This window comes from Homarus americanus, unplaced genomic scaffold (assembly GCF_018991925.1).
Source record: "Homarus americanus isolate GMGI-L3 unplaced genomic scaffold, GMGI_Hamer_2.0 scaffold3929, whole genome shotgun sequence".
Taxonomy (NCBI): domain Eukaryota; kingdom Metazoa; phylum Arthropoda; class Malacostraca; order Decapoda; family Nephropidae; genus Homarus; species Homarus americanus.
This window is the reverse complement of record NW_024749541.1, coordinates 95,090-122,500: the sequence shown is the minus strand read 5'-3', so window position 1 is coordinate 122,500 and position 27,411 is coordinate 95,090. Positions and strand designations below refer to the sequence as shown.

The following is a 27,411-nucleotide window of genomic DNA, read 5'->3' as shown; positions in this document are numbered from 1 at the left end:
CATCTTAAACCTTGTGTGGTAATATTGTGCTGGGGATATTGTGCTTATTAGGCAATATACTGTAGATGACGTGAAGGCCAAGTGACACCTTTTGTAATCAAGCGACGTGTTTTGTGACATCAAGGCCAAGTGACGTATTGTTTTCACCGCCATTTAAATATCAATACTTTTGGTGATAGAGTTAATTAAGATGGCCCAAGCATAACAAGTTGAATCTACAATGTATATATAAAGAAAGAAAGCAAGAGAGAGAGAGAGAGAGAGAGAGAGAGAGAATGAGAGATAGAGAGAGAGAATGATAGAGAGAGAGAGAGAGAGAGAGAGAGGTGTTATCGCCTCCTTAACTCTCAACACTCACCCAAATTCCTACATTTAAGTCTCCCTCAAAACTACTGACCTAAGAACCTAACTTTTAAACAACTTGGCTCTACATTACACCAGAAATACAACAACAACAATAACATCGACAACAACAATAACAACAACAATAACATCGACAACAACAATAACAACAACAACAACAACAACAACAACAACAACAACAACAACAAACATACACACTGACAACTCTTACCTTAACTACATACATTTTCTTGGTGTGTGTGTGTGTGTGTGTGTGTGTGTGTGTGTGGTGTGTGTGTGTGTGTGTGTGTGTGTGTGTGTGTGTGTGTGTGTGTGTGTGTGTGTGTTACTATACATAATTATACCTGTATATAATTCCTATACGTATAATCAAATGCCATATAATTCCTACAAGTATTTATACACCTGTTTCTACAATAAAAACAGTAAAACCTCGATATAACGGACCTCTCTCTCCGTATAATCTGTGAGATGTGGCGGTATCACATCTAACGGACACCTCGACATAACGGACTCTCATCTCATTATAGTTCGTTAGATGAAAGTATCACATCTAACAGACACCTCGATATAACGGACTCTCATCCATATAATCCATTAAATACAGATTTCACTATAAAACATTTAATAATTATGTTGATAAAATTTAACAAAACTTATTAAAAAAAACTTTACCCGGAAGAATATAAACGATCAGACAGACAATGAACCCAGCGGCGGCGGCGGCGTGTACAGCATATAGACAACGTTAACACAGCAACATCTTGACATTTAACTTCCATAAGAAGTCTCCCACGTCGATTCCTTCTCTGCTGTGCTTGTGTAACTCTGGCGAGGACAAGCAGGTGTGTGTATGCATGTATGTATGAATTTATGTATGTATGTATGTATGTATGTATGTATGTATGTATGATCTACCCTTCACCATGGCATTATGGTCAGGGAACACTCGACTTGCATGTCAAAATTCTCACACTTCAAGTAGGACGATGGCGGTATCCTCAACACTAATTACTTCTTGCACAGGTAAATGGCTTCGACTAGCTCGTACTGGCGTTGGTGTATTAAATTTAGTTTCGACAGGTGCGTCAGGTGTTCGGGAAGATGTGTATATATACGAAGAAGGACAACAGCTGACCAATAAGCTAGCACCTGGTCTGCCCGTATACGCGTGGATTCTGCCTATTTATGTCCAGGAAAATAAACCCGTGTAGGCCTTGAGGTTCATAGCCCCTGTGTGCTTCTAGCGGTACACAGGAGTCATTTCACTGTTGACTGTTGTGGAGGCAGCAGAGGGAAGGAAAGGTGAGGATATAGAGCCTTGTGGGACAAACCTTATAGCCACTGTGTTGTGATTTCCGGTTCTCTAGTGCTGTGATGAAGACCCTTTGATACTGTGTAATAATCTCCTGGGTTTCTAAGTGATATAAGAAAGACCACTGGCCCTTGTGTCATAATCTCCGGGGATCTATAACTGCCACAAGACTTCCCTCCCTCAGCCCCCCTCTGTGGCATAATCTCCGGGGTCTATAAGTGCCACAAGACCTCCCTCCCTCAGCCCCCCCTCTGTGTCATAATCTCCGGGGTCTATAAGTGCCACAAGACCTCCCTCCCTCAGCCCCCCCTGTGTCATAATCTCGGGGTCATAACTGCCACAAGACCTCCTCCCTCAGCCCCCCCTGTGTCATAATCTCCGGGGTCTATAACTGCACAAGACCTCCCTCCTCAGCCCCCCTGGCATAATCTCCGGGGTCTATAACTGCCACAAGACTTCCCTCCTCAGCCCCCCTGTGGCATAATCCCGGGTCTATAACTGCCACAAGATCTCCTCCCTCAGCCCCCTGTGTCATAATCTCTGGGGTCTATAACTGCCACAAGACCTCCTCCTCAGCCCCCCTGTGTCATAATCCCTGGGTCTATAAGTGCCACAAGATCTCCTCCTCAGCCCCTCTGTGTCATAATCTCCTGGGTCTATAACTGCCACAAGACTTCCCTCCCTCAGCCCCCTCTGTGTCATAATCTCCAAGTCTATAACCACAAGACCTCCCTCCTCAGCCCCCCTCTGTGTCATAATATCCGGGATCTATATGCCACAAGACCTCTCCTCAGCCCCCCCTCTGTGCATAACCGGGGATAACTGCCACAAGACCTCTCCTCAGCCTCTGTGTCATAATTCCGGGTCTATAACTGCACAAGACCTCCCTCCTCAGCCCCCCTGTGTCATAATTCCGGGGTCTATAACTGCCACAAGACCTCCCTCCCCTCCCCCGTGTCATAATCTCCGGGGTCTATAACTGCCACAAAACCTCCCTCCTCAGCCCCCCTCTGTGTCATAATCTCCGGGGTCTATAACTGCCACAAGACCTCCCTCCCTCAGCCCCCAGCGTCACTCGTAGGTCCTCATCAGCAGCGTTACTCGTGACCATAAACGACAGAAGGAGGAAAGTGAGACTGCAGGAGCCACACCCACCCGCTCTATAAGAACATGTAGCCCTCCACCTCTCACCTTTGTGGATATCACTTTTTTACGTGTGGATAGTACGGCTGTGTGGACTTATTTTAAACCCCCCTTGTGTGTGGATAATACCGTGTGGGTAATGGTGTTTATATGTTTGTGTGTGGGTATTGGTGTTTATGTGTGTGGGTATTGGTGTTTTATGGTGGGTATTGATGCTGTGATGTGGATATCGAAGCTATGTGGGTATTATAGTAACTTGTGAGGATAATACTGTAGTTATGTGGATTTTATTTATTTGTATATGATATTACAGAAATGTGGATAGTTCTGTTGGCATGTGGATGTCGCTTCTCTCATGTGGATATTACAGCTATAGATGTTATCTGCTGTGTGGATATTTTGTTTATCGAAGTGGATTTACTAGCTGTGGAATTTCCGTGTGTGTGTGTGTGTGTGTGTGTGTGTGTGTGTGTGTGTGTGTGTGTGTGTGTGTGTGTGTTTGTCTTCCTAGAAATTAAGTGATCACAGACTCCCGGTATTTCAACACACACACACACACACACACACACACACACACACACACACACACGTAGTTCCTGGTGACCCTGAGTTTAGTATAGGTTGGAACATGACAACCAAAACCCCAGCAGTGAAGAAAAAAATTATACCCCCTCTACCCACCCCTACCCACCCCTACCCACCCCTACCCACCCCTACCCACCCTCTTAACTAGCAACACATAAGAACTACAAAATCATATATAGATATACTCGTATTTCTGTCGTTAGGTTAGGTTAGGTTAGGTTAGGTTAGGTTAGGTTAGGTTAGGTTAGGTTAGGTTAGGTTAGGTTAGGTTAGGTTAGGTTAGGTGAAGTGTGAGGTTAGGTTAGGTTAGGTTAGGTTAGGTTAGGTTAGGTTAGGTTAGGTTAGGTTAGGTTAGGTTAGGTGAAGTGTGAGGTGTGTTATGGGTGATGTGTAGTTAGTAAAGGTGATGTGTTCTCTGTGTTGTGGTGTATTTTTTGTCTGATAGAATGTTTGTTGTTTGTAAATGGATAGTTTTTATTACTATTGGTGGTATTGTTTTTATCATTAGTAGGAGTAGTGGTGATAGTAATAGAAGATGTAAAAGTAGTAGTAGTAGTAGTAGTAGTAGTAGTAGTAGTAGTAGTAATAGTAGTGGTAATAGTAGTTTTCGCCACATCCAACGAAGCCCGTGTTGACGTCAGTGCTCGAGGATTCTGGACGTGGGGACAGCGAGCCTTCTTCGACATCAGGATTTTTTATCCCATGGCTCATGTCACCGTAACTTAGCTCTCGATGCTGCACACAGGAGGAACGAGAACGACAAGATAAGGGCATACGGGGAGAGAATTCAGAACGTTGATCAAGGCAGCTTCACTCCCCTGGTGTTCACAACTTCTGATGGGATGGGACCAAGTGCAAGATGCTTTTACGCCAGACTCGCGGAGGTGATCTCCGAACAGAAGCAGCAGCCCAGAAGTTATGTTACAGCCTGGATGAGATGTCGACTGTCCTTCTCTTTCCTTAGGTCGGCTTTGCTCTACCTCAGAGGAACGAGAGCATTGGCCCCAAAGCCGACAACAGTTGCAGATATTGACTACGAGGCAACAGTCACTGAACGCCGCATAGATCTGCGGCTCAACTAACTCAACACAACCAGGGTAGCTATTTATGTATTAGGATATTTAATTTTAAGGTAATAAAATGGCGGCTAAGGTGTGGCTATTGGGGGAGGCTGGAGGTCACTTTTAATACAACAAAACAGTAGTAGTAGTAGTAGTAGTAGTAGTAGTAGTAGTAGTAGTAGTAGTAGCATCTTACATATCTCAACAGTAGCATTAAAAAAATACTGACATGACATCAATAGACAGGACGTTTGCTATATGCTGTACTTACATCACCTCAACAAGGCCACCTCTTGGTTATAATACTGACGGTGTAACGCCAACTAAGCTGACTCAGAGGCCAGGAACAAGCTGAGAAACAACAGGTGTACGTGTGTATGTGTGTGTGTGTGTGTGTGTGTGTGTGTGTATGTGTGTTAAACTAGAGAGATGATACATGGATTTAACAACTATCTATACCTGGGGGTGATCAGTACAGGTGTGTTATACCAATTAATACATTGATTTAACAATTACCTGTGGATCCACCTGGCGTATATGACTCGCCTGATATTGTGTTTCTACGTAAAAGTGAAAGCTAGTTCCAGAGGTTTGGCAAGTCACATAGGTCACTGTGGCTGCAGTACACTATACCAAGCCTTCAGAGGACTGCTGGGTCAAGATGAGAGTTGTTATTACTAAATAAAAAAATTAAAAATCGAGGATGTAAATTTTTTGTGAATAAAAATGAATAAAATTTTACACGCTAGAAAGTTGTTGTTGTTTTTATTTCATCTTTCGTGATTTTATTGAGCTGACGGCATTATGTTATTGAAAGGTATGATAAATAAACTCGAATCACACCTGTAAAATAAAAACATCAACATAGGTCATTAGGTTATGCTCGCTATATAAGTCACCCAGTTTGACCTTTGACCTCATACTATTAAAAACACATCCTGGGGGGTGACTCCTATAAACCATTTAACTCTTCTTCTCTCAAGTGTTTCTCAGCCTCACCTCTCACCCCCCAGCCTATCTTTGACTGTGTTAGCACCAAGACTCACCCCAGCAGAGAGCAGTATCATGTGAGGGTAAAACACAGGAAGGTGAGAGTGATGTCATTAAAACAGGTGATCTTTTAATTAAGTGGCCACAGGTGGGTTGCCCTGAAGGTGTTGTTTTCACTACCTAGATACGATGCAGCACTGAACTGTTTACTTACTGTAGGTGTGAGTGAGGTGTTGTTGTTATCATTGTTATTATTATTATTAGTAGTAGTAGTAGTAGTAGTAGTAGTAATGGTAATAATAATAATAGTAGTAATAGAGGTACAGCTAATCCCCTCATTACTATTCAAGGAATTATTCTATTTATTCTACACCATTGATAAACTAACAGACACAAGGAAAACACAAGAGACATCAACACCTTACCTAGAACCACTCCCAGACCCTCCTCCACCCCACGGCCTTCTTTCTCGGTAAGCAGCAGCAGTCAGGAACCAAACCCGGATTCTCAGTACCCTCGTTCATTCAGTCCTCCCCCGGGTGTATAGCTACTAAGCTGACTCTCTGAAGCAACACCGAGAAAGATTGGTGGAACTACGGGCTCGGGTTAGGTGGTTAGGTGGTTTCGTAAATGGTATGGTATTGTTTTTAAAGCCTGGTTGTCTTTCTTTATCTCTGTCTGTTTGTTTATCTATCTCTCTGTCTGTCTTTCTGTCTGTTTATTTGTCCCTCTCTGTCTCTTTCTAAACCTGTATGTGTCTCTTTCTGTCATTGTCTCTCTCTCTCTCGCCGTGTCCTCCAGAACCTTATATTTTATCCTAACTGTATGCTGGGTGTCAACACTACACTACAGGCTCTTCCGCAACACGGTGTACCTGTAAGCCATGGGGGTCAACGGGTCACTAATGCTCATGATTGCACACACACGAGCTATACCAACCTAACCTAACACTGACCGCCTTACACACACGAGGTATAAAGGTCATGACCCCTCCTTCCCTACCTCTACCTCCCCCCCCCTCCTCTTTCTTCTACCTAACCCTCTTTTGACCCCCCTTCCCTACCTCCTCTACCTCCCCCCTCTACCTCACCCCTTCCCTCCCCAGTTGTGAAATTCTCCCTTCCGGTACTTAATTGGATCCAGTACCGGTGTGTTTAATTGAGTGCAGGTTGTTTGTATTTAAGTACAGCTGTGTGTTTTTTTATTTAGTACAGGTGTGCTTTAATTACCGGTTAATTGCCAAACTAATAAAGCATTAACTGTATCGTGTAGGTAAGAATTCCTTTTATATTTTATTTGGCATCAACTTGTGTGTCATATATGATTGGTCTATAGCTGAATATTTAATGGTAAAATAGAGCTGAATATATAATGGTAAATAAAGTTGAATATACAATGGCAAAATCCTAATCTAGTCCGGGGAATTTTGTCCGCAACTGTACATTAAGAAATAAAGTATGCATTTTTTCTTCATATTTCTTCATTTATAACGAAAGTGGGGAAGGAAAAAAGTATTGAATCCTCTTAAGTGTTGTATTGAACTGTTTAACTGAGCCCTTGTGTCACTGGGGTACCACAGGACGAGACTAGGAACCTTCGCTGTTTTAGATGGCGTGAGTTCTTATGTCTATAAGCAACATTGTCCACTGGTCTGGCACGACTGTCGCCATATAACAACAAAAGAGGTTCACATTCACTGACATTTTATGATACTCAGAGGAATGTTAATGATCAGGATGAATGTTGACAAGTTATGTTTTTTTTTGTCATGGGGTTTGTGTTTTAGGAGGTTAATATCACGTTCGTTCTGCTTGATCGTTCAAACTCATCCAACTTTGCTTCCTCATAGGCAAAACAGGTAGAGTTGACGTCATGTGGCACCACCATCAGGGCCAGGCAGGCAGGTAGGTAGGCAGGTCAGGTGACGCAATCGTCTCACCCAGCTGCCTATCCTCCCTCCCCCCTCCCCACCCCCCTCCTCATGCCTCCTCCTCCTTCCTCTTTACCCCACATCCTTCTCCCCTTCACCACACCCCCTCCTTCTCCCCCTTCACTCCTTACCTCTTCCTTCCTTCACACCACACACCCATCCTCCCCCTTAACTCAATACCCCCCCTTCGCCAACCCCGTCTCTTCCCCCCTTCCCCCCTCACTTGTTCCCAATATTGTTCATTAATCCACCATGACTAACGGGAACTTTATTATACCTGAAGCCAAATTAACGCTAAGAGTCTTAATAGTTGTGTTGGATTTAAAGCTTATTAGGTTAGGTGAGGTGAGGTGAGGTGAGGTGAGGTGAGGTGAGGTGAGGTGAGGTGAGGTTAGGTGAGGTGAGGTTAGGTGAGGTGAGGAATGCCATTTAAAGTTATTGATGACATAGTATTAGAGGTATTATATGTATCAGTGTTAAAGTCAGCGGTGGTGTGAGGATACAACACAACACGTTCCTCTGTGTCTCTGTCTCTGTAGTGATGATGACTACTATTAATGATAATAATGACTACTGTTAATAATGAAGATAATGATGATTACTGTATATCGAGTTCAGGTTTCTATATTGTGTTCATATATGACCTGACCTGTCCTAATCTAACCTAACCTAACAACACTTGACCTGACCTAACCTAACTTGACCTGACCTATTTTTACCTGACCAAACCTAACCTAACTTACGCCGGCTCACCCCTCCCTCTCACCCCAAATAAAAAAGATATCAGGGTCTGGAGATGCGGGGTATCGATCCCCGTACCTCTCACATGCTAAGCGAGCGCTCTACCATTTGAGCTACATCCCCAAGCTGCCCTGTGGAGGTGCCGGGGATCGAACCCGGGGCCTTTCACATGCAAAGCGAACGCTCTACCACTGAGCTACACCCCCCCTTGTATATAGATGCTGATGATGATGATGATGATGATGATGATGATGAACCCCCCTGGTCAACACTGTACCTCACCATCACCCCCACCATCACCCCCACCATCACCACCACCATCATCACCACCATCATCATCACCACCATCATCACCACCACCATCATCACCACCATCATCACCATCACCCCCACCATCACCACCACCATCACCATCACCACCATCATCACCACCACATCATCACCACCACCATCACCACCACCATCATCACCACCATCATCATCACCACCATCATCACCACCATCATCACCACCATCATCACCATCACCCCCACCATCATCACCACCACCATCATCACCACCATCATCACCATCACCCCACCATCACCACCACCATCATCACCACCACCATCACCACCACCATCATCTCCACCATCATCAACACCACCATCATCACCACCACCATCATCACCACCACCACCACCACCATCATCACCACCATCATCACCACCACCATCATCACCACCACCACCACCACCATCATCACCACCATCATCACCACCACCATCATCATCACCACCATCATCACCACCACCATCATCACCTATCATCACCACCACCATCATCACCACCATCATCACCATCATCATCACCACCTCAACAAGCTGATAAATAATAATCTTACCTGTAATTAATAACCTCCACTTGTTGATTAATAATAATATCAAGACATTTTACGAGCAGCAATAGATAGTACTTGAGACATCGAGTGTGAGTCAAGTAGATGAAGAACTAATATAATCATTTAGAGATATGTACTGGTGATAACTGGGGGGAGGAGGAGGGAGAGGGGGAAGGTGGGGAGGGGGTGCAGAGGTGGGGAGGGGGTGCAGAGGTGAGGAGGGGGGGCTGAGTAGGTGTGTATGTGCAATTGATCACGTATACAATTGTATGTATAAAGAGCATATGTGTATATTTATATAGTAAAAAAAGATCTTATATACATTAATACGTGTTTATATATGTATACATAGAATTAGGTGTATGTATTTCTGTGTAAATATTCGTATACGTTCATAAAAGGTAAAATAAAATACAAGTGGAGCTTTACAAACACACACACACACACACACACCACGTACATTAGGTGCCACGCAATTCGGGCTTCAAGACAAGGTCAACAAAGGTCGTCTGGCAGGTAGACTGTGGCGACGGAGACTCAGGTAGGATGGATCTCATTAACCTGGAGGACTTAAGATAACACCCAACCCCTATTGCTCATATATCCATCCAACCTATGTCAGAGGCGTAAGAATATAACACAGGAAAACGTAAAAGAAAACTGGATAACCTGAAGATTAGACACCCCAACTTAATTCATGTGATGTTTAGCCACCCTAACCTAACCTAACCTAACCTAACCTAACGCTAACCTAACCTAACCTAACGCTAACCTAACCTAACGCTAACCTAACGCTAACCTAACCTAACCTAACGCTAACCTAACCTAACCTAACGCTAACCTAACCTAACCTAATCCCACCCAGAGAGGTTGTTAATCTTCAGGTGAACCAAAACACAGGTATATCTTATCACCTGTGAGACGCTTGGCCTTGCACCTGACAGATTGTTCCTCTTAATGCTGTGTGTCTGGGATTCATAATAGGTTAGGTTAGGTTTGGTTAGGTTTGGTTACGTTAGGTTAGATTAGGTATTTTCTCTCTCATATAATGCAGTTGAGGCGTAATTACTACGGTCACATTATCCCACCCAGAGTGACTCCTGACCAGGGCTGTGAGGGGATCCCCCGACCATCACGTCATGTTAGGTGACCTGGTTCATCCAAGGTCACGCTATTTGGCTCACACCTACAGGTTTTTTTTTTCCTTCTGGGGGAGGATGAGGGCGAGGCAGGTGAGTGAAGCAGCATGTAAGGTCAGGTCAGGTTAGGTTAGGTTCGGTGTGGCATAGTATATAACAGAAGGGGAGGAGGGAAATTGAAATAAAACGAGGCATAACAAGAAAAAACACAGAAAAAACACGTAATAATAGAGGATGAGACGAGATTAAGACGTGTTTTGGGGTCATGACCTAGGTGACGTCACAGCGGTATTAAGGATCACGTCAGAGATGGTAATCAAAGGATTAACTCTTTGTGGTGGTGTAGGTATTAGAGGTTGATAGTGTGAGCTGTTGGTACTCAAGGCGATAGGTACTCTGAGGGACAAGTACTCTAGGGAAAGGTACTGTGGGCGACTGGTACTCTGGGGGACTGGTACTCTGGGAGGCAAGTACTCTGGGTGTCAAGTACTCTAGGCGACAAGTACTCAAGAGGAACAAGTACTCTAGGTAACAAGTACTCCAGGCGACAAGTACTCAAGAGGAACAAGTACTCAAGCAACTCAACAACCAAGTTTCCCCCTTCCCATTGTCCCCCTTCCCAACCTAACCTAACCTAACCCCAGTGTCAATCTCGCCCAGGTAACCACAACAATCAACAACCAGGTAAAAAGATGCACCAGGTGACCCCCATCTAATCACACCTGGTACCTCGTGTTGACCTGCAGGTAAGGAGGACTCGCATGACCCAGCCAGCCGCAAGGTCACGCGAAGCTCCACCTCTCCTAACCATCTTCATAAGAGGTCAATGTTAATTTGTAGGTTAAAAAATAATTCAATTGTGGTAATTATGATGTTAAATGGCACTCGTCAGCAAAAAAAAAGTAATTGGTCATCAGAGGTTGTGATTGGTTGACCCGGAACTACAATAGCCCTGATTAGGATGGTATAATCACGTCAGCCGATTAATTTTGTATCTAATCTATTTTAATGTATTCTAATCTAATCTAGCTTTAATAATCCTTAGTTAATCTAATGTATACTAACGTAACCTAACCTAACCCTTTAACCTCAACTGATGATAGGCGATAATATAGAGTTTTAACAAAGAGATCACCTTAATCCAACAGGTATAATGACCAATTAGTGATAACACCTTAATTACGTAATCTCGATGCAGGATGTAAACACTGGCTAAATGTATTTGTTTATGTTATTGTCAGGATCTCTCTCTCTCTCTCTCTCTCTCTCTCTCTCTCTCTCTCTCTCTCTCTCTCTCTCTCTCTCCGCAGTGATATTTAATCCTTCAAGGAAATTCCACTGCGACATAAGAATAACGAAAGCAGGTAATTTCAGGCACTGCACGGGAGCCATTACCTGTGTGAGGGGGAAGTGCCAAGGGTGGGGGGGAGGTGCCAAGAGAGGGAGGAGTGTAAGGGTGGGGGAGTGCCAAGAGAGGAGGTGCCAAGGGTGGGGAGGTGCCAAGGAGGGTGCCATGGGTGCGGGAAGTGCCAAGGGGAAGGGGAGGTGCCAAGGGTGGGGGAGGTGCCATGGGTGCGGCAAGTGCCAAAGGGGAGGGGGGAGGTGGAGGTCAACACAGATACAGACACTCAGGTCATATTTTGGCAAATACCACATGTAACCCGGGTTTGTCGTGCGCTAATTGGCCATTGCCCACCTTGACGTGACTGACCTTCACACACACACACACACACACACACACACACACCTGACGCAACGATATAAGTTAGCTAGAGGAATATAGATAGTGTGGCACTTTTAAAGATGCGGCACTCAGTTGAAGGTGTGACAGTTAATGGCATGGCACTGTTGATGATGTGATGGTGTGGCACTTAGTTAATGGTATGGCAATTGATGGTGTGGCACTCAGTCAGTCAGTAAATTTAACCACAAACCCCGCTGGTATAAACACTCTTAAACCAGCGTTAACAAGCGTGTCTGAACAGCCATTAAGCTTAACGCGAGGTCCAGCGTTTATTTAACTCCGTCTAATTATACACGTGATACAATATAACATGTTAACGTGATGAGAATTATATGACGATGAAAGTTTACTCCTTAAAATAATTATAGGTATATCGGATCACCTGAAGATAAACCACCCTACTCTAACCTAACCTAACTCTACCTTGACCTTACCTAACACTAACTTGACCTAACCTAACGTTAACTTGGCCTTACCTAACCTAACCTAACGCTAACCTAACCTAACCTAACCTAACGCTAACCTAACCTAACCTCGGTAAGTAGATAGGTCGGTAGGTTTAGGTAGGTAGGTAGGTAGGGGGAGGGGGTGTGTGAAGGTAAAACAAGACCCTTACATCTTTCTTGGACTTGTACGTCTCAAGAAACACAACTTATCGGTCACAGGAACTGCCCGAGTCGTGTTGTAATCAGGTAAAAAAAAACATATATATATATAGATGTACTTTTACTATGATGGCGGACGAACATAAATTTGTTAAGTCGAGTGAAAGGTTAGGTTAGGTTAAGAAAGAATGATAGATAGATAGAGAGATAGAAAGATATATAATGACATCATAACTACTCTACACCTGATGCCGTTGTACTGTACACCACCACCACCCATAACAGGGCGACCATGACCTAAATTGTTTATCCCAACTGTTATTTTCTTATTATTTCCCTGATGTTACAATCTAGTTTTGTGAGGCAGGAAGGTCAACGTCTTCTAGTTCTTTCTGTGTGTGAGGGAGATAATGAAGGGTAGAGGAGGAAGGAGAGGGGAAGGAGGGGGAGAAGAGAGGGAAGGGGAAGGAGTTGAGGGGGTGGGGGAGGAAGGGAGTAGGCTGAGGAAGGAAGAGAGGGGAAGACTCATGAGGAGGTACAGAGGAGGATAAAAGACTCACTCGATCAAGACCACAAGAAGGATGTCTGAGTACCCCCCACCTCCACCCTCCCTCAAGACAATCCCTAACCCAACCTAACCTAACCTAACCCAACCTAACCTAACCTAACCTAATAACCTAGTCACACTAAAAATGGCTTCAGCAGCTTCAGGAGACGATAGCAGGTGATGAACGACGTAGGTGGAAGTCTGAAGGAGAGAGAGAGAGAGAGAGAGAGAGAGAGTTATGAAAATGATATTACTGAAGCCTGTGAGGGGTATTGTTACTGTCTCACCCACCACCACCACACCACCACACCACCACACACACCACACTACCACACCACCACACCACCACACTACCACACTACCACACTACCACACTACCACACCACTACACTACCACACTACCACACCACCACACTACCACACCACCACACTACCACACCACCACACTACCACACCACCATACTACCAAAACACACGTGATAGTGAGGATGTTTATTGTGAAGACTGCGAAGATAAAGGTCAGTAATAATAGTAATAGTTTCTTGTATTAATAGTGATGGATAGTGACTATAGTATGGCTAGTAGAGAGGGTGGAGATGTCTCTTCTATGGACCTTTAATAATTTTGGTCTCAAGAGATAAGAGAATATAGTAAATAATAATAACAATAAAGAAATAAAAATGAATGAAAAATAAGAAAGCAGATGAAGTAGAAAAGGGAATGAAAGAAGAAAAATAACACCAATAAAAAGGTAAAGATGCGTGAAATTAGATCTGAGAGCACAAGATGATCACAAGACCAATAGTGGAAGTGACTGCAGGTGATGTAAACTAAAACAACCCACTAATCATGTGACTGTCTGTGACCTCGTATTAGTTCAGGTCATCCAATACACATCTATGTTGTTGTTGTTGTTGTTGTGTAAATGAATGACAGATAATGTAAACAATGTCAGGTCATCCTCCTGTCTCTTGCATGATATAATAGACAGAGCACCACACTTACACGGGTATCTGGTTGACTACTGTAGTGTGGTGAGAAGCGATTAAAACTGGCTCCAACCTGCTCGTTCACATGTTCAGATAGATGAGATCTTCCTCTTCCTCTTCGTAATCTTCCTCCTCCTCGTCGTCGTCTTCCTCCTCCTCCTCCTCCTCCTCCTCGTCCTTACCTACTATTACTGCAAGGATACATCATTATATTAGTATCCAAAAGGTGATGAGATCAATGAATGTGGTCACCTGCTGTCGAACAGATAAGTCCCTCACCACCCTCACCCTTCTCCAACCCCTCACCACCCCCCCTCACCCCTAACCACCCCCACTCCTCACCTACCACCCCCCTCACCACCCTCCCCCGAACCTAATAAACATAAAAAAATAAAAAAATCCGGTTGCGTATAATTATGGCTACTCATATAAGGTCGGTGACACCAAGTCTGACGCCCGCTTTCAGGAGGACCTCCTAAACGGTAGCAGAAACTCAAGACTCAGGTGGTTATTAACGTTTGTGGTGAGTGAAGATAAAAAATAATATTTACATTAGGATTATTATAGCGAGTTTCGTCATAACGCTCACACGTCCATTTAGGATCTAATTCTATTCGTTACTTTAATAATAAATAATAATAATAAATAATAATAATAATAATAATAATAATAATAATAATAATAATAATAATAATAATAATAATAATAATAATAATAATAATAATAATAATAATAATAATAATAATAATAATAATAATAATAATAATAATAACAACAATAATAGTAATAACATCAGCAACAATAATAATAATAACAACAGCAACAAAAACAACCAGACGAAGCTCTAACAAAAGCCAGTTCATCTCATTAAGGAATCAGCACAGGTGAGACGCTACCTGGCGAAACCCAACCTTTTGGTCAACACGCAGCCGACGTGAACAATAAGGCGCTACCCCCTACTGACTATGGGTTGGCGTATGGCACCAGTTGAGTCCTCGTTATACCTGAGTTAGTGACAGGTGAGCATAATTGAGTTGTTTTATTAGTATGGCAAATTGATACAGCATCTAGGTCAAGGAGGCATGTGTGATTTTAATGTTCTAATAATAATAAACGGTTTATTAATAGAGTTGCAGCCGGTGGCTGAAAACATACAGACTTACGTTTGATTTAGACATAATGATATAATTTGCATTGAATACATTTACAGGGCTGTACAGTACATAAATCAGGAGTTGTTTATTATTTTAACAATAGATGGGATGGTGCTGTTCTTATATCTATCGGTGCGGGCTCTTATGGGCTGAATTTTGTTGTAGTGGCGGACTGCGCGAGGTGTGTGTGTGTGTGTGTGTGTATGTGTGTGCTGATAAAACATTCATACCTGTGGCTTCAATGTAGTATAAAACCTCACCAAACCTAACCTAACCAAACCTAACCTAACCTAACCAAACGTAAGGAGAATATTAGAATAACAAATAAATAAACTGGAAGGATTTTGGTCTGAGTTAATATTCCTATGATAAGTTCTTGTCCAAATGAAATCCGTCTAATGGGGTTTTGTCCAGGTAATATTTGTTGATGGGATTTTGTCTAGTTTCTCGCATCTCGGCTGGATTTTGTCCCGTGGGAGAGTGGACAGGTGAGTGAGGGTCTGTCAATTGTTCTGTCTGGCTGATATTTCGTGCAGGTGAAAAAGGTGATGACTCAAAGCTGAAATGGATTCCTAGTACAAACGATGCTGACACTCACACTACCAACCACACTACCAACCACACTACCAACCACACTACCAACCACACTACCAACCACACTACCAACCACACTACCAACCACACTACCAACCACACTACCAACCACACTACCAACCACACTACCAACCACACTACCAACCACACTACCAACCACACTGCAAACACCAAAAAGGTTACGTTATCAGAGGCAAGGTGAAGAGGCGTTGTCAAGTCCAATTTCCACACCAATATATTTTTTTGGGATATAATGATCTTGTCAAGTGAGCTTCTCCATCTTTCCCTTTTCTTTCTTTCTTTCTTTCTTTCTTTCTTTCTTTCTTTTGCCTGGGAGGGATGAAGAAGAAAGGGAGGTGGAGGAGAGAGAGGGAGAGAGGAGGGGTAAATGGAATGGAGGGGTAGTGGAAGGAGGAAGAAGTAGTGGAGATGGGAAGGTATGAGGGGGGTGAAGGGATTAAGGAAGGAGATTAAGGTGAAGGGATTTGTGTAAGGTGTGAGATGAGAGGAGAGAGGAGGTGAGGAATCTGTGTAAGGTGTGAGATGAAGGATGAGATGAGGAGAGGGGGGTGAAGGTTGAGACGCAGTACCAAGCTGTGAATGTTAACACCCTGGGGAACCCTGAGTGAAACTAAGTCGGTTTGGGTCACATCAATAGCTGGTAGAAGGGGGGGGGTAGGGGTAGGGGGAACAGAGCATGCATGAGAGGAGGGAGGTGAGAGGGATGTGGTGGGGGGGTAGGAGGAGAGGGGGGAAGGGAGGGGAGGGGGGGTGAACGTGGCACCATTAAAACAGTAAGTAGTGACCCCTGCACCTTGAGTCAGTCACCCACCACACTCTCTTATATATAATGTACACCTTTATTGTAGTTGTCAGAGCTTTCTCCTCTGCTTCAACCACTGCCCCTCCTTCACACCCTCTCTCTCTCTCTCTCTCGCACACATTATCGTCTCCTTCCTCTTTTTTTCTCTCTCCCTCACTATTATCACCCTTTCTCCTTCTCTTCCTCTCTCACATATTATTATCTCCTCCTCCCCTCCCCTCTATCTCTCTCTCCCCCTCTCTTTCGTACTGTTATCTCCTCCTCCTACCTGTTCACTTGTACAGGTAAATACAAAGATACGGGAACAGATTAACAGATTATTTCCCTGGTTTATATCTGGTGTTATTCCCTTGGTTTAACTCATGACTTCAGCCCAACTAATTAAAATCTTCGTAATAATTATCAGCTGAATTTCTGGCCAGGGATCAGGAGATTTATTGTATCGGTGAGAGTCGATCAAGTGTGTGTGTGTGTGTGTGTGTGTGTGTGCGCGTGTGTGTGCGTGTGTGTGTGTGTGTGTATGACCGCTTACATGAGGGCAAGGTAATATAAACAGTAATATAAACAGTACTACAGGATACAGTCGTCGTAGATACAGAAAAAGAAAAACAATTGACCTACAAACACTAATTAGCGAGATACATACAGGTGATACAGCACACTATAACACACAGGTGGTAGTACAGGTGTGTTGGTGTATGGTAAATAACACTATGATAACTTAGGTTAGGTCATACATACATTATGCCGGAAAGGGAATCGAATGACGAATGACGTACATCAATAAAATATTTTCCATTTATAATGACGTCACTGATGATGCGCCTCAGGTGTGTGACGTCAGAGGTTGTTTGGGGGTGAAGAAGGGAGGGAGGGACCACTGACGTCACAGAAGGCGTGTCTCACAGGAACCTTGATGACGTCAATAGTAGCAGGTTGTTACACTGGCTCGTGACGTTGTGGTGGAGTACTTATTCTCTTAGTTACGTCAGAGTTATGTAAAGGAATGTACTCAAGACCTCTACGTCGTGGTTACTACCGATGACGTAACAGTGACGTCAAACATTCTCGCCGACGTCACCTTTGCAATAGATACAGTCAGTAACATGAAAGTAACTCTCCGTGTGTGTGTGTGTGTGTGTGTGTGTGTGTGACCCAACTGTCTTGCCGGAGCAGAAAACTAACTCTTGTTGTTTAACGTGTGGAGGTGACCGGTTGTCTACGTCTTGTCCACCTGCCACGCCACACCTGTCCACCTCCCACACCACGCCTGTCCACCTGCCACACCACGCCTGTCCACCTGCCACACCACACATTGTCCACCAGTTCCAAAAGGACCAATCCCCTTCAAGATATACTATACCCGAGTTGCTATTGGCTGAATGCTGACCAATGAACATGGACATGTCAGTTCTTCTTATAGGTCATATAAACACCAATCACCTGCGAGAGAGGGGGAGGTTTAAGGGGGTTTAAGGGAGAAGGGGAGGGATTTAAGGGGGAAGGGGTTAAGGAGGAGAGGTTTTAAGGGGAAAGGTTTACGGGGTAAGGGTTAAGGGGAACGGGGGCAAGGGGGTTTTAAGGGGTTCTGGTAGGTATGACTGTGTTCCTGCTTGAAGGCTAATAAGGTCCAGTCAGGTTCAGGGACACGCAAGCATTCTCGATTGGCTAAACTAAAAAAAAATGACCAATCACACGCCGAGACACACCGACTCTCTTGATTGGCTGAATGAGGGGGGAACCAACACTTTGATTGGCTGAATGGAGATGAATGTGGCCCCTGAGAGCCTTCAGGATTATTGGTAAGTGGGTGTGTGTGGAGAGAGAGAGAGAGAGAGAGAGAGAGAGAGAGAGAGAGAGAGAGAGAAGGCGGAAGTCCCTGTATGATTCAGAATTTCTACTTGAATTTATTTATTTATTTATTTATATTTTTTAAAGCGTATGGCGTCTCGATTAGGGTGCGTCTGGTCTTTCTGCTTGTAGTATATCATAACCAAGACGTAATCACAAGTTAACTCTACTGTATCTACGTATATAAATTTTACATCTAACTCCAACCCAATTCCAACCCCAACCAAAATTGCATCGGATGTTAGTGTGTGTGTGTGTGTTGAGGTGTAGGCATGAACAAGTATAATAATGAGAGTACTGTGATGTGTGAGGGAAGGTGTTGAAGGAGCAGTAGTTTAGGAGGAGGACGTGTGGAGCGTGAGGGAGAGCGTGGGAGGCTTGGGAGGTAGTAATGAAGAGCGTGAGAGGTAAAAGAGAGCGTGGGAGGTAGTTGGAGAGCGTGGGAGATAAAGGAGAGCGTGGGAGGTAGTTGGAGAGTGTGGGAGGTAAAGGAGGGTGTGGCAGGGGTGGAGGCTGGCTGGCAGGCAGCACAGGGCAGGAGCCAGTGGCCTGGACAGCAGCGTGTTTTGCCCGGCCGTGTGTGTGTGTGGGTCGCCTTGAATGTCTGCCGGAGGGGCCTTGGGCCTCGCCTCCACCCGCCCGGGAAAATTCCCTACCACCCGCCCATCTCTCACCCTCTAATACACCTTACGGGAAGCTTTATGTCATCTAGTTTAGACCCGGATAAATGGAAAAAGTGGCCGGGATAAGGGTAAAGGCTGGGAGATAAGGACAGGTGTGGTGGTGGTGTTCCGGATCCAGCAACAGTAATCATTCCCTCTTATCAAAGCTCGACCCCATCGCCTACCAGTCTAGTCTTTTTTACCCCAGGATGACCAGAAGCAGGACCATAACAAATAACCGTTGTGATTTGGACTTAAAGACACTGAAACCATTATATTTTATCCTTAATAAGATCTGTTGTGGATTATTTAACGGAGGTGATCTTTAACCTTTAGCTCATTCAACCGGTTCTGTAGTCTGCTCACTCGTGTTCATCCTAGTTCCAAAAATCATACTGGTCACACTACCTCCTGCTGACGCTCTTGGGTACAAATTGTTTTACATCTTCATAATATCAAATCACACAAGTCAGGTTAAAGTAAAACGACAGCGAGATTCCCCTTACCCCCCACCCTAACCTAACCTAACCAAAACGACAGCGAGACCCCCAACCTAACCTAACCTAACCAAAACGACCGCGAGACCCCCCTTACCCCCACCCTAACCTAACCGAACCTGAAGAATAATCTACACTCCAGCTTATTTCACCTAAAGATTAACCACTAACCTTACCTAACCTAACCTCTCTGACCCAACCCTTACCTAACCTAACCTCTCTGACCCAACCCTTACCTAACCTAACCGAACTCCACATAGATAAACTGAAATAAGACGTAGAAAATAAATAAAGTTTTAACCTACAGCCGCTCAATTATTACCGTAAATACACCACCAGGGTCTTATTGCCTCATTATAAAGGCTAAGTATTTACTCCCTGTTTGGCTAAATGGTTCAGTTACTATATAAGGCTTAAAGGGTTGAATATACCTTTAAAAAAATATATATAACGTGACATTATCATCAACATCATTAAAATCCTTATCACGAGGGAGGCCAGCAGACTGTCCTCGTGTGTGTGTGTGTGTCCCGGCAGAAGAGGCCAGCAGGTGTACGTCAAGAGACTGTCCTCGTGTGTGTGTGTGTGTGTGTGTCCCGGCAGAAGAGGCCAGCAGGTGTACGTCAAGAGACTGTCCTCGTGTGTGTGTGTGTGTCCCGGCAGAAGGAGGACCAGGCCCAGAAATAAGGTGGGGTTAAAGGAGGAGGTCTAGGAGCAGGGTGGGGGGTTATGAAGGAGAAGGAGGTGTAGGGTTGGGCGGTGAAGGAGTAAAATGAGAGACAGAAAGAGGAAAGAAGGAAGAGGAGTATGGTGGTGGGGGGATGAAGGAGGTGTGTGTGTCGCAACTCACCTCCGTCGACGGGCTCTGGTCTACTGGTACTAAACAGACTAATTCATCACCAGGGTATTAAATGTCATCACGATCTGCCAAACGTTCGCCGGCATTCTGCCCTCAATGACGATCTTTCTTCAGCCTTTTGCCTTCAGTGACGCCCTTCTTACCGACACTAGACCCCTCCAGGCGAAGGTGTTCATTGTCAAGTCACAGGAGAGGCGTTGAAGCGCACCTAGAGTCTTCTGAGAAACGTTGCAAGAGGAGTGGAATGAGAAGCAACCAGGTGTATGTGTGTGTGTATGTGTGTGTGTGTGTGTGTGTGTGTGTGTGTGTGGCGTAAGCGAGGCCGTCAACACTTTCTCACTCGCTCCCGGAGATGATTTCCTAAGAGAATCTGACAGGAATAGCTGACGATGCTGAGACTATGGCGCAGTTTTTTGATTCACTGACGCTGCCTGTGACGCTGGGTGACGCCAGGCTATTGTTGTGACGGTGTTTACTATACCCACTCCTGTTTGTTGTGACGGCGTTTATTACTATTATCTGTTGATACAATTCCGTTTAACTGTTTGATAGCCTATACTGTTGTTGTATCGCTCCTGTTATTGTGAGTTGGTGACGCCGTTTACTACAGACTTCCCTTACTGTGACACCATTTACCGTTGATTTCCGTTACTCTGACACCATTTACCGTTGATTTCCGTTACTCTGACACCATTTACCGTTGATTTCCGTTACTCTGACACCATTTACCGTTGATTTCCGTTACTTTGACACCATTTACAGTTGATTTCCGTTACTATGACACCGTTTACCGCTGAATGATTCCTGTTTACGTTGGATCATTATTGATACACTATATACTACAGGCGACTTCTCACTGACACAACAGAACGAACCTCTAAACAACTATACCGGACTGGCTGGAATAAATCACCTGCACATATAATAAGCTGTAACTCTCCGTAAAAGGCAACACAAGAACTCATATAACGAACACAAAATATGAGCAAATATGGCTTCTGAAACACTGCAGAGACTATACCCACCCCACCCCATCCCACTCACACACCCTAACCCACCTAACCCACCCTACCCCACCCCACCCTCTCCCGTCTCCTCTTCCCTGGAAACACATCAATAGTGTATGCTTTAAGGAACTGCGTTCGCTTATGGTGACGAAGAAACTTTTGAAAATTTGTTTTATGGTTCGTAAATATATGAAAAATAATTTACGATTTATTTTCTTTTATTAATTGTATTCTTAATGCTGTTTATTATTGTTATCATTATAAGTGTTATTATTTTATTATTATTATTATTATTATTATTATTATTAGTAGTAGTAGTAGTAGTAGTAGTAGTAGTAGTAGTAATAGCAATAGTAGTAATAGTAGTAAAGTTACATATTAACAGTAGTACCGGAGTGAATAATAGTATATCGTATATAACTGTATAAGACAAACGAGCATCGTTTAATGGGTGAGTTTCTAACGACTTATCTTTTTTTTCTCGTGACCTAATTAAAAAAGTTGGGCAAGGTTAATGTGACCTACTTTTTACCGAAACATTCAGACGGACGCAACACCTTTCTTTGGTGAGCGATAATTGATACTACTGTACTATTTTACTATTATTACTACTACGACTACTACTGCTATTACTAATGTTACTACCACCGTATCTATTTATCTATCGATCTAAGCTACGGGTTCGATCCCCGGCAGGGTGAAACTATGGGCAAGTTTTTTACGCCATTTGCCTCTGTCTACCCAGCAGTAATTGGGAACGTGGATGTCAATCGATTTACGGATCGTGTTCCGGCGAGTTGTCCGGTCTTCTCGGACTATTCCTTGACACTGGGTCATGCAGCTCGTTAACTTAAGGTGTGGTTGTTGTGTTGACGACAGCTTCTACACCTTAAACAAATTCACGCCGAGGTGGCCCTTGTGACGGCCATCTTCCTAAACCAAACACAACCATAACCTACAGTATATACTCCGGGTCTCCCACACAACCCTCCCCTGTGTTATCCAGTCAACAGAGGAGCTTCAAGAGACTTAACTAAACCTTATACAAGTTGTTGATCTATCTTACAATACGCCCCAGCCTCTTCCTCCTCCCAGACTCCATAATACTTCAATCCCGTGACCTTGATTCTCTCTTGACCTATGACCTCTGTAAGACTGTGGGGGGTAGGTGGGGTAGAGGGGTAGGGTAGGGAGGAGAAGGAGGGGTTGAGGAGGGGGGTAGGGGGGGAGACATCTTGGAACAGTTTTAGATTGAAGCTAATGTTGGAGTGCTCTAAAAGCTCTAAGGTTCAGGGTGGTTCAGTATATCTCGGCAGTGGTTCAGTATATCTCGGCAGTGGTTCAATATATCTCGGCAGTGGTTCAGTATATCTCGGCAGTGGTTCAGTATATCTCGGCAGTGGTTCAGTATATCTCGGCAGTGGTTCAGTATATCTCGGCAGTGGTTCAATATCTCACTCACAGATTCGAACACGTGGTTTTTATTCACTAAACAAAACAATGCAATAACGGAAATCCATCAAGCCATTTTTTCATCAATCACACTCAATCTCTTCTTCACCCTTGCAATTATAACACAATCTCTCTGTTGTCTATTGTTAACAAAACGTTATGTAAGTGAAGAAATAAAACAAATTCACTTTACACTTTTCATTTTGTTCGAATTGAAGTTATTAATAAACAAATCAAATTGACACTTTGAAATTTTCTTCTCACTGTTACGTGTAAGGTACCCGGTTTAGACTTGTCCTCCTACCAAAGTATGTAAATAAAGTGTTAGCCTCTTTGAGTACGATGTAAGATATGTTTAATCCCTTGAGTACGATGATTTAATTCCATGAGTACAGAGACATTATATTATTCCTTGAAGTACGATGTCTGACCCTTGAGTACGATGTCTGAATCTTTATTATTCCATTGAGTACGATAGCCTGACCCTTGAGTACGATGTCTGAATCCTTATTATTCCTCTTGAGTACGATAGTCTGACCCTTGAGTACGATGTTTGAATCCTTATTATTCCATTGAGTACGATAGCCTGACCCTTGAGTACGATGTCTGAATCCTTATTATTCCATTGAGTACGATAGTCTGACCCTTGAGTACGATGTTTGAATCCTTATTACGATGTCTGAATCTTTATTATTCCATTGAGTACGATAGCCTGACCCTTGAGTACGATGTCTGAATCCTTATTATTCCATTGAGTACGATAGCCTGACCCTTGAGTACGATGTTTGAATCCTTATTATTCCATTGAGTACGATAGTCTGACCCTTGAGTACGATGTCTGAATCCTTATTATTCCATTGAGTACGATAGTCTGACCCTTGAGTACGATGTCTGAACCCTTATTATTCCATTGAGTACAATAACCTTAACGCCTTATTCCCTTGAGTACGATAACCTAAACCCTTAATCACCCCCTGAGTACGATAACCCATTCAAGGGGGTTAAATAATGGTATATATATATACTCAATAGGTTAAGGGCCAAGGTGAACATACACACAAATGAAAGACAAAGACGAAATAATAATTAAAATAAAACCAATCTAACCATACGCATGCCGTCTATTTCACAATCCTGGCTGGCTGGGTCCGAATCCACACAACTCAACAAACGAACTTTTATTAATTCACAATCCTGGCTGGCAGGGTCGAATCCACACAACTCAACAAACGAACTTTTATTAATTCACAATCCTGGCTGGCTGGGTCCGAATCCACACAACTCAACAAACGAACCCTTATGATGAATCCTCACTCTAGCATAAGCATCATCCCCCCTCCTACTCCTCCTCCGCCCAAGGACAAGGTTACTGTGTTAAGGTTAGAAGTCGAACACAAGCGAATTCCTTTAACTTTCAGAAGAACCAAACAAATTTACGTCTTTGTTTTGGAAGTTTGAAGTCAAGAATTGATTGTGTTTTTGTTTTGAGAAATAGTTGCGTATTGTTGTTATTGTTATTCATTATTATTATTATTATTATTATTATCATTATTATTATTATTATTATTATTATCATTATTATTATTATTATTATTATTATTATTATTATTATTATTATTGCTGCTGTTTTTATTATCGTTGTTGTTGTTGTTATTAATATTAATGAAATACCGATACGCTTTTACACGCCACGAGTTAAGCACCAAAAAGCATTAGTTAAAACACTAAAATCTGATAACACGAAGACAATAATACCGCCAGATAGTGAGCCTTGCTGTATTACACGAGAGAGAGAGAGAGAGAGAGAGAGAGAGAGAGAGAGAGAGAGAGAGAGAGAACATCAGCGTTGTCAATAAGTGTGATTTATATACTACAACAGACTTGTTTTCTCTGTTAAATGACCGGCTTAATGTACTTGTTTGTATATGAAAATTACTACCTTTAAAATTTAATGGCACTAACTGCAAAATAAACACACACACACACACACACACACACACACACACACACACACACCTAATACATCACATCTTTATAATTAATCAATTACATAAAAATATAATAAATAATAACCGTAACTTTGAAACTAATTTATTTACTAACAACAATTGCCCTAAAGAAATATTGCAGTGAAAAAAAAACAGATGCTGAACGGATACCGTATTACTAAACTTTAATATAATAAGTTGTACACAAATGGCAACACACAGTCTAACATTGCATAATTTTCTAGACTATAATTCACTCATCTATAATCACACATATTTATCATAACTGAAGATAAACAAAAATATTTAAGTCGACGTAAGATGGAAAATTTAATGTGACGCAATGCCGTGACACAACCCTCCGTCCTCGGCTACAAATCTTAGGGATAATGTCTAGTGTCGGGAAAATCCCCTCAAGATGGTACGAGGCGAGTGGCAGTGTTTGTTTTACTCCAGTGGACAGCGGCGCGGCGCGATAACCCGGGTTTTTGTATGGCGGTGTTAACATTCATCTGTTTGTCCCCAGTTACTGTATATGTGGTGTTGTGTGTGTGTGTGTGTATATAAGCACGTACATACACACACAGCCGTATAAGTATGTGTATTTATTTAACTACACCCATACATTACTTGGGTGTATATATATCTTAGAGATACACAAACATATACAGCACTCATATCCATACACACATACTGTACATACATACAAAAACACGCAAGTACATGATATATAAACACATACAATGGCAGACCAACAGACAACAAGCCACACCTACAGACGACACACAGACACGCCTACACAGCCCTCAGCCACGCCCACACAGCCCTCAGCCACGCCCACACAGCCCCCAGCCACGCCCACACAGCCCCCAGCCACGCCTACAGCCCTCAGCCACTCACAAACAGCCCCTCAGTTACACCTCACAAACAGCCCTCAGTTACACCTCACAAAACAGCCTCCTGTTACACTCCACAAACAAAGCCCTCTTTTGCCACACCTCTCACAAACAGCCCTCAGTCACACTCACAAACAGCCTCAGTCACACCAAACAGCCCTCAGTCACACCTCTCACAAACAGCCCCTCAGCTACAAAACAAAGCCCGGCAGTTACACTCACAAACAGCCTCAGCCACACTCACAAACAGCCTCAGTTACACTCTCACAAACAGCCCCTTCACCACACTCTCTGCTACAAACAGCCCTGCTACACTCACAAACAGCCTCAGCCACTCGCCAAACAGCCCTCAGTTACACTCTACAAACAGCCCTCAGTCACACTCACAAATAGCCCTCAGTTACACTCACAAACAGCCCTCAGTTACACTCACAAACAGCCCTCAGTCACACTCACAAACAGCCCTCAGTCACACTCACAAACAGGCCGCTACACAAACACTTCAAAACACATCCGTCTGTTGGTCACCTGAGCCAGGATGAGCCTTAGGGAGCAATCATCCTTGACTTTTGTTTTGACATTTAACTTTACAACCTCACTCTCCCCTCTCCCTCCCTTCCCCTCCCCTTCCACACCCACCAGCACACCCGTCACAGCCTCCTTCCCCCTTAACTCCTGTCCCCGCAGCAGAAGTCAATGGCCTCTACCCCGGAGGTAATCAACGTATTCAGAGCCTCGTCGAGTTGGTTGATGGTTTACAGTTAGCGAGGCTGTCATGGGGAGACCTACCACAGGACCTTGACGCGGCAAAAGTCAACAAGTTTTACCTCAGCCAGAGACAAGTGACGTACCCCCAAAAAATATATATTATACTGTCGCAAACATGTGTGTGTGTGTGTGTGTGTGTGTGTGTGTGTGTGTGTGTGTGTGTGTGTGTGTTTTATCCTGAGCACCCACTAAGATTTTACTTCAGGGATAGTAAGTGATTTTGTTCCTTAACGTACTGTATGTAGATCATGGCTCTCGTAACTGAATTAATAATAAACATGAGATTATAGCAGGGAATTTATATACATTCTTCCGACAGCGAGACACAACTGACAAAAAAAAAGTTAATATATCGAGATGAGTTTTGGCTCTTACCTCATGTGAAATAGATTTAGTGTTTAAATAATGCATTTTTTTTTCTTTTAACTGTTGGCTCTAGTACGTGCTACGGTTCCCATCAAAAATAAATATAAGTAAATAAATAGAAAAATGACAAACCTATTGATTATGAAAGCATGAGGAAACACAAATGACTTACTTCTTATAATGTTAACTCATATTATTTTGTTGTGTTAGTGTGTGTTGTATATAAAGGTGTCCATAACTTTCCTAAATTCATTATTCTTGTATTTAAAGCCAGTAACCCTAATAGGTATTCCTCTCATCAGCGATACAACTGGTGGGAGAAAAAAATATAAAATATCAAGACATGTTGTTTCAGTCTCCCCGGCAGCACCACGACTCAGGATCTTGGGTACATTTTTTTCCTTTCAGCAAATGGTAAACACGTGAGAGACATCAGGCAGGCATCACTGTCAAATATACTCT

General features: G+C 43.3%; 2 non-coding genes across 2 annotated transcripts; both read right to left on the bottom strand.

The window, feature by feature from the left end:
* Positions 1–8,178: 8,178 nt before the first annotated feature.
* Positions 8,179–8,251, bottom strand: Trnaa-agc. Its single transcript has one exon. It is a non-coding gene; the product is annotated as a tRNA-Ala (tRNA).
* An 11-nt stretch (positions 8,252–8,262) lies between these two features.
* Trnaa-ugc lies at positions 8,263–8,334 on the bottom strand. Its single transcript has one exon. It is a non-coding gene; the product is annotated as a tRNA-Ala (tRNA).
* Positions 8,335–27,411: the final 19,077 nt, after the last annotated feature.